Here is a 13,751-nt window from a genome sequence, read left to right as displayed (position 1 = left end):
GTATGGGTCTTGAGTCTGATCTCTCCAACATTTTAAACATGAAGTGGTGTTGTATTTTGTAAAATGCTTTTTCTTCATCCAAGTTGATGATCATATGATTTTATTCTTTGAGTTTGATTATATAGTAGATTATGTTAACGGGTTTTCATATATTGAACCAACCTTGCATCCCTAAAATGAAGCCTACTTGATTACGGTGGTTGATGGATTTAATATGTCATTGGATTCAATTTGCATGAATTTTATTGAGTATTTTGCATCGATATTCATAAGCAATTTTGATCTTAAGTTCTCTTTTTTGCTTTGGTTCTTGTGTGGTTTAGGAATCAGAGTAATTGTGGCTTCATGGAATGAATTATATAGTGCTCCTTCTGTTTCTATTTTATGGAATATTTTGAGGAATATTGGTATTAGGTCTTCTTTGAAAGTCTCGTAGAATTCTGAATTAAATCTGCCTGGCCTTGGGCTTTCTTTTAGCTGGGAGATTTTTAATGACTTCTATTCCCTTAGCAGATATAGACTTGTTTAAATAGTTTACTTATTCTTGATGTAACTTTGGTATATGGTGTCTATCTTGAAAACCACCCAATTCATCTAGATTTTCAACGTTTGTTAACTACAGGCTTTTGTAGTAGGATCTGTTGATTTTTTTTTTTTTTTTTGATTTTTCTGAGTTTCTGTTGTTATGCCTCCCTCTTCATTTTTGATTTTGTTAATTTGGATACCGTCTCTGGTCCCTCTCATTAGGATGGCTAAGGATTTATCTATCATTGATTCGGCCTGCACCAAGAGCTGAAACAAAAAGGGTTATGCAGAGAATCAACAAAACCAGAAGGTGGTTCTTTGGGAAAATCAATGAGATGAATGAACCCTTAGCAACACTAACCAGAGTGCACAGAGAGTGTATCCAAATTAGCAGAATCAGAAATGAAAATGAGACATAAAAACAGAATCTGAGGAAATTAAAAAATATCTCCGGATGCTAGTACAAAAGCATATGTACAATTGAACTGGAAAATCTGGAGAAAATGGACAATTTTCTCAACAAATACCACGTACCAAAGTTGAGTCATTAACAGTTAAACCATCTAAACAACACCATGACTCCTAAAGAAATAGAAGCAGTTATTAAAATCTCCACACAATGAAGAGCCCAGGACCAGGTGGATTTAGTGCAGAATTCTATCAGATCTTCATAGAGGACCTTATACCAATACTGTCCAAACTATGTCACAAAATGGGAACAGACAGAGCATGACCAAATTCCTCTATGAAACCACAATTGCACTTATATCTGAACCACATGAAAACCCAGCAAGGAAGGAGAACTTCAGACCAATTTCCATTATGAATGTCTATGCAAATACTGAATGGAATTCTCACAAACCGAATCCAAGAACACATCAAAATAATCATCCGCAATTATCTAGTAGCTTCACCCGAGAGATGTAGGATTGGTTCAATATATGGAGATCCATCAACACAATCCACTATATAAAGAAACTCAAAGAAAAAAAATCAAATGATCATTTCATTAGATACTGAGAAAGCATTTGACAATATTTACCACCTTGTCATGATAAAAGTCATGAATAAGGGTTGGGGGCTTAGCTCAGTGGTAGAGCGCTTGCCTAGCAAATGCAAGGCCCTGGGTTCGGTCCCCAGCTCCGAAAAAAAAAAAAAGTCTTGAATAGATCAGGAATTCAAGGCCCATACCTAAACATAGTAAAAGCAATATGTAATGAACCGGTAGCTAACATTAATCTAAATGGAGAGAAACTTGAAGCAATCCCACTAAAATCTGTCCACTCTCTCCATGCTTATTCAATATAAATCTCAAAGTCCTAGCCAGATCAATCAGAAAACAAAATAAGGTCAAAGGACTACAAATTGGAAAGGAAGAAATCAAAATATTACTATTTGCAGATGATACAATAGTATACTTATGTGACAAAAAAAAGTTCCACCAGAGAACTACTAAACCTGATAAACAACTTTAGCAAAGTGTCCGGTATAAAATTAGCTCAAACAAATCAGTAGCCTTCCTCTACTCAAAGGCTAAACAGGCTGAGAAAGAAATTAGGATACTTACACCTTTCATAATAATCCCAAGTAATATAAAATACCTCGGTATGACTTTAACCAAACAAGTGTAAGATCTGCATGACAATAACTTTAAGTCTCTGAAGAAAGAAACTGAAGAATATCTCAGTAGGTGGAAAGACCTCCCATGCTCATGGATTGGCAGGATTAATATAGTAAAAATGGCCATTTTGCCAAAAGCAATCTACAAATTTGATGCAATCCCCATAAAAATTTCAACTCAATCATACATAGAGTTAAAAAGAGCAATTTTCAAATTCATTTGGAATAACAAAGAACCCAGGATAGTGAAAACTATACTCAACAATAAAAGAACTTCTGGGGGAATAGCCATCCCCGACCTCAAGCAGTATTACAAAGGAACAGTGATAAATACTGTATGGTATTGGTACAGAGACAGGCAAGTACACCAAGGGAATAGAATTGAAAACCCAGAAATGAACACACAGACCTATGGTCACTTGATGTTTGACAAAAGAGCAAAAACCATACAGTGAAAAAAGATAGCTTTAACAAATGGGGTTAGTTCAACTGGAGGTCAGCATGTAGATAAATGCAAATCAAACCATTAATATCACTTTGTACAAAGCTTAAGTCCAAGTGGATCAAGGACCTCCACATAAAATCAGATACTCTTAAACTAATAGAAGAAAAAGTGGGAAGAGCCTCAGACACATGAGCACTGGGGAAAATTTCCTGAATAGAATATAAATGGCTGAGAGCTCATAAGCAACAACCCACGAGCACACTTGAGCCTCAAGATGACAGGTAAGACCAACTTTTCTGCTCCAAGCGACCTGACTGTTGGTCTCAGGACACACAGAAGCAAAATTCCTCTAGGAACAGACATTTCCAGTTTTTAGCTAGATTCCCAACCTCCCTGATCCCTGCCCGCAGCATACTGCTCCCAAACCCAGTGGGAGAAAGAGCTCACCGCTCATACAGGGGGGCACTCCTGAAACTGCAGAGCAGAAGAGACCACCAATACTGTCCACCTCTGCCCACATCCCTGGCCCAAGAGGAAACTGTATATGGCCTCTGGGAACCGGAAGATAGGGGCACTGGAGCTGCAGGTTCCCTGTGCCCCAGATGTGGCCAAACCTGAAGGGACCAGATCAACAGTTCTGTGCACCCAAATCCCATGGGAGGGATAGCTAAACCTTCAGAGAGGCAGACATGCCTGAGAGGCAAGAAGAGACTACACTCTGGCCACATTTCTGACTCAAGAGGAAACCACCAAATGCCATCTGGGTGTATGGGGCTCCCCAAAGGACGGTGCAGGTCATCCTGTTTGCTACCCTCGCAAAGAACTCATAAGTAACACCCCTCGAGCAAACTTGAGCCTCGGGACCACAGGTAAGACCAACTACTCTGCTCCAAGTTACCTGCCTGGTGAACACAGGGGACAGGCCCACAGGAACAGCTGAAAACCTGTAGACAGGAAAAACTACACGCCCGAAAGCAGAACACTCTGTTCCCATAACTGGCTGAAAGAAAACAGGGAAACAGGTCTACAACACTCCTGACACACAGGCTTATATGACAGCCTAGCCATTGTCAGAAATAGCAGACCAAAGTAACACTGGAGATAATCTGATGGCGAAAGGGAAACACAGGAACCCAAGCAACAGAAACCAAGACTATATGGCATCACCAGAGCCCAATTCTCCAACCAAAGCAAACACTGAATATCCAAACACACCAGAAAAGCAAGAACTGGACTTAAAATCATATTTGATCATGATGTTAGAGGACTTCAAGAAAGACATGAAGAACTCCCTTAGAGAAATGCAGGAAAATATAAACAAGTAGAAGCCTACAGAAAGGAATCACAAAAATCCCTGAAAGAATTCCAGGAAAACACAATCAAACAGTTGAAGGAATTAAAAATGTAAATAGAAGCAATGAAGAAAGAACACAGGGAAACAACCCTGGATATAGAAAACCAAAGGAAGAGACAAGTAGCTGTAGATACAAGCATCACCAACAGAATACAAGAGATAGAACAGAGAATATCAGGAGGAGAAGATTCCATAGAAATCATCAACAGAACTGTCAAAGATAATGGAAAATGGAAAAAGCGTCTGTTACAAAACATACAGGAAATACAGGACTCAATGAGAAGAACAAACTTAAGGATAATAGGTATAGAAGAGAGTGAAGACTCCCAGCTCAAAGGACCAGTAAATATCTTCAACAAAATCGTAGAAGAAAACTTCCCTTACCTAATGAAAGAGATGCTCATAAGCATACAAGAAGCCTACAGAACTCCAAATACATTGAAGCAGAAAAGAAACTCCTCCCTTCACATAATAATTGAAACACCAAATCCACAAAATAAAGAAAGAATATTAAAAGCAGTAAAGGAAAAAGGTCAAGTAACATATGAAGGTAAACCTATCAGAATCAGACCAGACTTCTCGCCAGAGATTATGAAAGCCAGAAGATCCTGGACAGATGTCATACAGACCCTAAGAGAACACAAATGCCAGCCCAGGTTACTGTATCCTGCAAAACTCTCAATTAACATAGATGGAGAAACCAAGATATTCCACGACAAAACCAAATTTACACAATATCTTTCTACAAATCCAGCGCTACAAAGGATAATAAATGGTAAAGCCCAACATAAGGAGGCAAGATACACCCTAGAAAAAGCAAGAAACTAATCGTCTTAGCAACAAAACAAAGAGAAGAGAAGTACACAAAATAACCTCACATCCAAATATGAATATAACAGGAAGCAATGATCACTATTCCTTAATATCTCTCAACAACAACAGTCTCAAGTCCCCAATAAAAAGACATAGATTAACAAACTGGATACACAGTGAGGACCCTGCATTCTGCTGCCTACAGGAAACACACCTCAGAAACAAAGACAGACACTACCTCAGAGAGAAAGGCTGGAAAACAACTTTGCAAGCAAATGGTCGGAATAAGCAAACTGGAGTAGCCATTCTAATATCAAATAAAATCAATTCTCAACTAAAAGTCATCAAAAAAGATAAGGAAGGACTCTTCATATTCATTAAAGGAAAAATCCACCAAGATGAACTCTCAATCCTAAATATCTATGCTCCAAATACAAGGGCACCTACATACGAAAAAGAAACCTTACTAATGCTCAAAACACACACTGCACCTCACACAATAATAGTAGGAGATTTCAACACCCCACTCTTATCGATGGACAGATCATGGAAACAGAAATTAAACAGAGATGTAGACAGACTAAGAGAAGTCATGAACCAAATGGACTTAACAGATATTTATAGAACATTCTATCCTAAAGCAAAAGGATAAACCTTCTTCTCACCATCTCACGGTACTTACTCCAAAATTGACCATATAATTACTCAAAAAACAGGCCTCAACAGGTACAGAAAGTGAGAAATAATCCCATGCTTGCTATCAGACCACCACGGCCTAAAGCTGGTCTTCAATAATAATAAGGGAAGAACGCCCAAATATACATGGAAGTTGAACAATGCACTACTCAACGATAACCTGGTCAAAGAAGAAATAAAGAAAGAAATTACAGACTTCTTAGAATTTAATGAAAATGAAGGTACAACATACCCAAACTTATGGGACACAATGAAAGCTGTGCTAGGAGGAAAATTCATAGTTCTGAGTGCCTGCAGAAAGAAACAAGAAAGAGCATATGTCACCAGCTTGAGAGCACACCTAAAAGCTCTAGAACAAAAAGACACAAATACATCCAGGAGGAGTAGAAGGCAGGAAATAATGAAACTCAGAGCTGAAATCAACCATGTAGAAACAGAAAGAACCATAGAAAGAATCAACAGAACCAAAAGTTGGTTCTTTGAGAAAATCAACAAGATAGATAAAACCCTTAGCCAGACTAACGAGAGGACACAGAGAGTGTTTCCAAATTAACAAAATCAGAAATGAAAAGGAAGACATAACTACAGATTCAGAGGAAATTCAAAAAATCATCAGATCTTACTATAAAAGTCTATATTCAACAAAACTTGAAAATCTGCAGGAAATGGCAATTTCCTAGACAGATACCGGGTACTGAAGTTAAGTCAGGAACAGATAAACCAGGTAAACAACCCCATAACTGTTTTTTTGTTTTTTTTATTATTATTATTATTAACTTGAGTATTTCTTTTATGTACATTTCGAGGTTATTCCCTTTCCGGTTTCCGGCAAACATCCCCTTCCCCTTCCTTATGGGTGTTCCCTCCCCAACCTCCCCATTGCCGCCCTCCCCGACAGTCTAGTTCACTGGGGATTCAGTCTTAGCAGGACCCAGGGCTTCCCCTTCCACTGGTGCTCTTACTAGGATATTCATTGCTACCTATGAGGTCAGAGTCCAGGGTCAGTCCATGTATAGTCTTTAGGTAGTGGCTTAGTCCCTGGAAGCTCAGGTTGCTTGGCATTGTTGTACATATGGGGTCTCAAGCCCCTTCAAGTTCTTCCAGTTCTTTCTCTGATTCCTTCAACGGGGGTCCCGTTCTCAGTTCAGTGATTTGCTGCTGGCATTCGCCTCTGTATTTGCTGTATTCTGGCTGTGTCTCTCACGATCGATCTACATCCGGCTCCTGTCGGTCTGCACTTCTTTGCTTCATCCATCTTGTCTAATTGGGTGGCTTTATATGTATGGGCCACATGTGGGGCAGGCTCTGAATGGGTGTTCCTTCAGACTCTGTTTTAATCTTACCTCTCTCTTCCATAACTCTTAAGGAAAGAGAAGCAGTCATTAAAGGTCTCCCAACCAAAAGAGCCCAGGTCCAGAAGGGTTTAGTGCAGAATTCTATCAGACCTTCATAGAAGACCTCATACCAATATTATCCAAACTATTCCACAAAATTGAAACAGATGGAGCACTACCAAATTCCTTCTATGAAGCCACAATTACACTTATACCTAAATCACACAAAGACCCTACAAAGAAAGAGAACTTCAGACCAATTTCCCTTATGAATATCGACACAGAAATACTCAATAAAATTCTGGCAAACAGAATCCAAGAGCACATTAAAACAATCATCCACCATGATCAAGTAGGCTCCATCCCAGGCATGCAGGGATGGTTTAATATACAGAAAAGCATCAACGTGATCCATTATATAAACAAACTGAAAGAACAAAACCACATGATCATTTCATTAGATGCTGAGAAAGCATTTGACAAAATTCAACACCCCTTCATGATAAAAGTCCTGGAAAGAATAGGAATTCAAGGCCCATACCTAAACATAGTAAAAGCCATATACAGCAAACCAGTTGCTAACATTAAACTAAATGGAGAGAAACTTGAAGCAATCCCACTAAAATCAGGGACTAGACAAGGCTGCCCACTCTCTCCCTACTTATTCAATATAGTTCTTGAAGTTCTAGCTAGAGCAATCAGACAACAAAAGGAGGTCAAGGGGATACAGATCGGAAAAGAAGAAGTCAAAATATCACTATTTGAAGATGATATGATAGTATATTTAAGTGATTCCAAAAGTTCCACCAGAGAACTACTAAAGCTGATAAACAACTTCAGCATAGTGGCTGGGTATAAAATTAACTCAAATAAATCTGTAGCCTTCAACTACACAAAAGAGAAATAAGCTAAGAAAGAAATTAGGGAAATGGCACCCTTCATAATAGACCCAAATAATATAAAGTACCTTGGTGTGACTTTAACCAAGCAAGTAAAAAATCTGTACAATAAGAACTTCAAGCCTCTGAAGAAAGAAATTGAAAAAGATATCAGAAGATGTAAAGATCTCCCATGCTCATGGATTGGCACGATTAATATAGTAAAAATGGCCCTTTTACCAAAAGCAATCTACAGATTCAATCCAATCCCCATCAAAATACCAATCCAATTCTTCAAAGAGTTAGACAGAAAAATTTGCAAATTCATCTGGAATAACAAAAACCCAGGATAGCTAAAACTATCCTCAACAATAAAAGGACTTCAGGGGGAATCATTATCCCTGAACTCAAGCAGTATTTCACAGCAATAGTGATAAATACTGCATGGTTTTTGTACAGAGACAGACAGATAGACCAATGGAACAGAATTGAAGACCCAGAAATGAACCCACACACCTATGGGCACTTGATTTTTGACAAAGGAGCCAAAACCATCAAATGGAAAAAGGATAGCATTTCAGCAAATGGTGCTGGTTCAACTGGAGGTCAACATGTAGTAGAATGCAGATCTATCCATTCTTATCACCCTGTACAAAGCTTAAGTCCAAGTGGATGAAGGACCTCCACATCAAACCAGATAACACTCAAACTAATAGAAGAAAAACTAGGGCAGTATCTCGAACACATGGGAACTGGACAAAATTTCCTGAACAAAACACCAATGGCTTATGCTCTAAGATCAAGAATCAACAAATGGGATCTCATAAAACTGCAAAGCTTCTGTAAGGCAAAGGACACTGTGGTTAGGACAAAACGGCAACCAACAGATTGGGAAAAGATCTTTACCAATCCTACAACAGATAGAGGCCTTATATCCAAAATATACAAAAACTCAGTAAGTTAGACTGCAGGGAGACAAATAACCCTATTAAGAAATGGGGTTCAGAGCTAAACAAAGAATTCACAGCTGAGGAATGCCAAATGGCTGAGAAACACCTAAAGAAATGTTCAACATCTTTAGTCATAAGGGAAATGCAAATCAAAACAACCCTGAGATTTCACCTCACACCAGTGAGAATGGCTGAGATCAAAAACTCAGATGACAGCAAATGCTGGCAAGGATATGGAGAAAGAGGAACACTCCTCCATTGTTGGTGGGATTGCAGACTGGTACAGCCATTCTGGAATTCAGTCTGGAGGTTCCTCTGAAAATTGGACATTGAACTGCCTGAGGATCCAGCTATCCCTCTCTTGGGCATATACCCAAAAGATGCCCCAACATATAAAAAAGACACGTGCTCCACTATGTTCATCGCAGCCTTATTTATAATAACCAGAAGCTGGAAAGAACCCAGATGCCCTTCAACAGAGGAATCGATACAGAAAATGTGGTACATCTACAGAATGGAATATTACTCAGCTATCAAAAACAATGACTTTATGAAATTCCTAGGCAAATGGTTGGAACTGGAAAATATCATCCTGAGTGAGTTAACCCAATCACAGAAAAACACACCTGATATGCACTCATTGATAAGTGGCTATTAGCCCAAGAGCTTGAATTGCTCTAGATGCACACATGAAACTCAAGAAGGATGACCAAAATGCGAATGCTTCACTCCTTCTTTAAAAGGGGACAAGAATGCCCTTGGGAGGGAATAGGGAGACAAAGTTTAAAACAGAGGCAGGAGGAGCACCCATTCAGAGCCTGCCCCACATGTGGCCCATACATATACAGCCACTTAATTAGACAAGATGGATGAAGCAAAGAAGTGCAGGCAGACAGGAGCCGGATGTAGATCTCTCCTGAGAGACACAGCCAAAATACAGCAAATACAGAGTCTAATGCCAGCAGCAAACCACTGAACTGAGAACAAGACCCCCGTTGAAGGAATCAGAGAAAGAACTGGAAAGCTTGAAGGGGCTCGAGATCCCATATGAACAACAATGCCAAGCAACCAGAACTTCCAGGGACGAAGCCACTACCTAAAGACTGTACATGGACTGACCTTGGACTCTGACCTCATAGGTAGCAATGAATATCCTAGTAAGGGCACCAGTGTAAGGGGAAGCCCTGGGTTCTGCCAAGACTGAACCCCCAGTGAACGTGATTGTTGGGGGGAGGGCGGCAATGGGGGGAGGATTGGGAGGGGAACACCCATAAAGAAGCGGAGGTGGGGGTTAGGGGGTGTTGTCCTGTAAACCGGGAAAGGGAATAATACTCGAAATATAAATAAGAAATACTCACATTAATAAAAAATTAAAAAATAAAATATTAAAAAATAAAGTCAAATGATAAACATAAAAAAACAAAACAAAACATGTTTTTATGTATTGGAACTGTCATTTAATAATGATCTTGGGGGTTTCACAGGAGAGTTGAAAATAGTGTTCCACCATGATTTCCTTATTCAGTTTCCTTGGACCAGAGGCAGATGGTAAAGAGATGATACCCTAGAGGGTGTAGCTATAGATCTTGAAATACTGAGTTTGTGATAGAATTTGGAGAATTGGAAGGAAAGTGAAGTATCTGCAGTTAGCCTACCTCCTTTTCTGAAAGGCGTTGGCTGTTAGCTTATGTGGATTTGCTATTGAAATTGGGGCCTGAAATAAAGGAGTGAGTAGATGAAGGTAGCTAGAAGTGTAAAATCAGGGCTTGCAACCATATAAGAACAACAATACCAACCATCCAGAGCTCCCAGGGACTAAACCACTACTCAAAGACTACACAGGGAGGGGTTGGGGATTTAGCTCAGCGGTAGGCGCTTGCCTTGGCAAGGCACTGAGGCCCTGGTTCGGTCCCCAGCTCTGAAAAAAAAAAAAAAAAAAACCCAGGGACAGACCCATGGCTGCAGCTGCATATTTAGCAGAGGATGGTCTTGTTGGGTAGCAATGGGATTAGAAGCCCTTGGAACCGTCAAAGCTGGAACCCCCAGTGTAGAGGAATGTCAGGATGGGGAGGTGGGAAGGGAGGGCGGTTGGGAAAGGGGAACACCCTTATAGAAGAAAGGGAATTAGGGATAGGATAGGGGTCTTATAACAGGAAACCAGGAAAGAAAATAACATTTGAAATGTAAATTAAAAATAACTAATTAGAAAAAGAAGTGTAAAATGTGTGGGATGCAGTAAAGGAAGGATAGAAAGAAGACTTGGGTTCTACTGCAAATCTGACGGTGCAATTGGTGGAACTGAATCTGGGGAAACAGATAGAGAGGTAAAAAAAAAAATCTACAGTCAGTCTACCTGGTTTCCTGTCAGTAATATCCTAGAATTTAGGGAGTGCCTACTGATGTTCAGGGATTGGATAAAGCAGGTGGAAGGAGTGTAGTTAGGATTGAAAAGTCTGTGGGAGATCAAGTCAGAGAAATGGAAGACTGTGCCAGGTGTACTTTTACCAAGCCAGGTATGTGACTGGGGAATGAATTTGGGGACAGGGGAGAATAGTTAACACCATAATTTAGCTTACCCGTTTCCTTGACCTGCTTAGCTTGTGTGTTCCCTGAGAATACACTCTTGTTAGAGGCAGGAATAACAGTATGAGCTGTTAAATACAGATTGTAGGAGATGATCTTCATGATCCTGTCCATTGTTGATGTCAGAAAGGAAAGTGAAACCACAACATGTCTTCTGCTACAAACCTGAGCATGAGACTAGACCATTGGATCTGGAGGAGCAGCAAAGGTGATTATGATCAGCAATCAGTCTACCTGCTTCTCTGGCAGGTGTGGTCTTTGATTTATCCTTTTTAGATATTTTTAACTATGCTGCTCTTGAGACAATGTTTCTCAGTTTCCAGGAACTCTCCTAGTAAACTAGACTGAGTAGTTAGTGATTTTTCAATAGGTAGAAATGACCAAGATAAAAGCAAGTAACTATGAAGGCATGCAGTATGGGTCAATGTTCAAGAATAGGGGACTATTTAAATAGGTATTTATTATTTTCTCAGGAATTTGAAAATGCCTGAAACAACCTTACTTTCATGGTTGTTGTTCAAAGGGTACATAGGAGAATATCATGGACTTAAATGTTTGATTGGACCAGATATAGGAACGAAAGAGGCAGATATAAATAATTGCTAAACAAATTTTCTGAAATAAGTTCATTTGGACAGGACTGAGGTTCTTTAGATAGAGAAAAGGAAGAATTCCCCCAGAAAATAAAAGAAATGAAACAAAAGCAAAAGTGCGAAAACCTGAATATAAATGATTAAATTTATAGAACTGACAAGTATCTATATGTTGGGAAACTTTGCTGGACTCTCTGAATATGGAGTGTTTCAAGGCTTAGCAAATAAACTATGGTATTGTCCATATACAGTACATTTAGGTATCAGCTTAAATCATGAAAACACCAAAATTTCCGCAGTTCCTTTTTCTACTGAGGGTCCAGAGAGTCCTCTTGGATTCTGTTTTGAGTTGGCCGGGGATATTGGTTGTGAGGTTCTAACAACTTTCTGCAGTTTAGCAAGTTTCCTTACCTGTAATTCTTATGCAACCCCCATCATCTCAGGTATAATGTAGCACTAACCTGGGGAGATGTGAATGAGAAAGTGCCTACTCATCACACATAGAAAACTGACAGAAGACCAAAATAAGGATACAACCAAAATACAATTTAGTGAATCAAAGTATCTTTGGTATTACTCAGAAAAATACATGCAAGGGCTTACTCACAGGATTTTTAATGTTTCAAAAACAGTTTTATGACCAAAGCCTATACTAATATGTGTGACATATCATAAAATTCTGTAAATGTGAAAGCACTGCATACTTGAACAAGTGAAAGAATTTATTCAGTTGCTCTTATACTCTTCTATGCAGGTCAGCTGGTCATTGCTTCTTCAAGGCAACTCAGTTTATCTGAGAATATCTCTAAATAGTCGATCAGTCTGAGAGACTTTCTGAAGGCTTTGACTTGTTTGTAAGATTCCCTGCAAGATGCAATGCTTCCATTTTTTTTTTTTTTTGAACATCATGATTCTTCATGATCTTCCATTCAAGATGGAGATTTTTTTTTTCTTAAGGGAAATTGCTATACAATATCAGGTTATGTAGATCATGGGGAATACCTAAAATCCATGATTCTTTTAAGATGTTAAAACAATAAAATATTTATAAAATTTCAATGTATGTAATAAGAAATTATATGTTTACTTTAAATGAGTAAAGGAACACATGGTATCTAAAATTCTTAACAGATGTGAGAGAAGCATGATCACAGTTCTCAGCTCTACCTGCTCCTTTTCATCACTCATCTGTTGCTTCATCTTCCATTACTCTTTACCAGCCTTACATGCCTCTGCCATTTCCTTCAGAAGCAGTAAAACAGACTATACCTTTGTCCTTAGATAAAGACAGAAAAAACACTTTTTCGTAATCAATGTTCAGCTATTACTTTCCTCCTGCTGATTGTATAACTGCTCAAATTGAATAAGAAAGACCCATTGTTCATGGATGGTAGATTCTAAATTTAATGAGTTTCAAATTCCGGACAAGACTCACATCCTTTAACATGCTTGTCATTAGCAAGCTGCTCTCAGTAGTTCTATTTTCTGAAAGAGGACATCTGTGTGAGCCCATCTAATCTGCTTCCCTAAGTATTGAAGAGGTTTTAAATTCACTTCCCTGATTTGACATTGCACTCTGTTATCCTCCTATCCAGTGCTTTTGGATGAAGTGCAGATCAGTGATTATGCACATGTGATTCTATTTCAGAAAATATTCTGCTTCTTGTTCCATCTAGTTCATCACTTTTCTGGGTTTAACTACTCTCCTTTTCTTTTAATAAGCCTATGCCCAGAGTCCAATAGCTCTCTGTGCTTCCAACTCATTATAATGAATTATCAACTTGCAGGGAAATGTGGGGACCAATGACTTATAGAAGAGTCAAAACGATGATATTTCACTAATCTTTTGGACGCTGGATGGACAGGAGGCAAATGCTAAACCAATAATTTTATGTTTCTTTATTAATTATTGAGCACTAAATCATTCTCATTTTTATCATTAATTTTAGAATTCTTTCTC

This window comes from Rattus rattus, chromosome 2 (genome assembly GCF_011064425.1).
Source record: "Rattus rattus isolate New Zealand chromosome 2, Rrattus_CSIRO_v1, whole genome shotgun sequence".
Taxonomy (NCBI): domain Eukaryota; kingdom Metazoa; phylum Chordata; class Mammalia; order Rodentia; family Muridae; genus Rattus; species Rattus rattus.
This window is presented reverse-complemented; position numbering follows the sequence as displayed.